The sequence below is a fragment of the Arachis duranensis genome, chromosome 3 (assembly GCF_000817695.3).
Source record: "Arachis duranensis cultivar V14167 chromosome 3, aradu.V14167.gnm2.J7QH, whole genome shotgun sequence".
Taxonomy (NCBI): domain Eukaryota; kingdom Viridiplantae; phylum Streptophyta; class Magnoliopsida; order Fabales; family Fabaceae; genus Arachis; species Arachis duranensis.
The window spans coordinates 53,074,401-53,074,942 of NC_029774.3; positions in this window are offsets into that span (position 1 = coordinate 53,074,401).

Here is a 542-nt window from a genome sequence, read left to right on the forward strand (position 1 = left end):
GGGCTCTTCTTGACTCTGAACTGAGAGAAGCTCTTCATGCTTACTCTCTTTTGTCACAGAGGGATGGCTATGTGCCTTAAACACAAGGTAGTCCCCATTCAATTGAAGGACTAATTCACCTCTGTTGACGTCTATCACAGCTCCTGCTGTATCTAGGAAAGGTCTTCCAAGGATAATGCATTCATCCTCTTCCTTCCTAGTGGCTAAGATTATGAAATCAGCAGGGATGTAAAGGCCTTCAACCTTTACTAACACGTCCTCCACTATTCCATAAGCTTGTCTCAATGACTTGTCTGCCAATTGTAATGAGAACAAGGCAGGTTGTACCTCAATGATCCCCAGCTTTTTCATTACAGAGAGTGGCATAAGATTTATCCCTGACCCTAGATCACATAGAGCCTTTTCAAAGATCATGGTGCCTATGGTACAAGGTATTAAGAACTTACCAGGATCTTGTCTCTTTTGAGGTAAAATTGCTTAATCCAGGTATCTAGTTCATTAATGAGCAAGGGAGGTTCACTTTCCCAAGTCTCATTACCAAA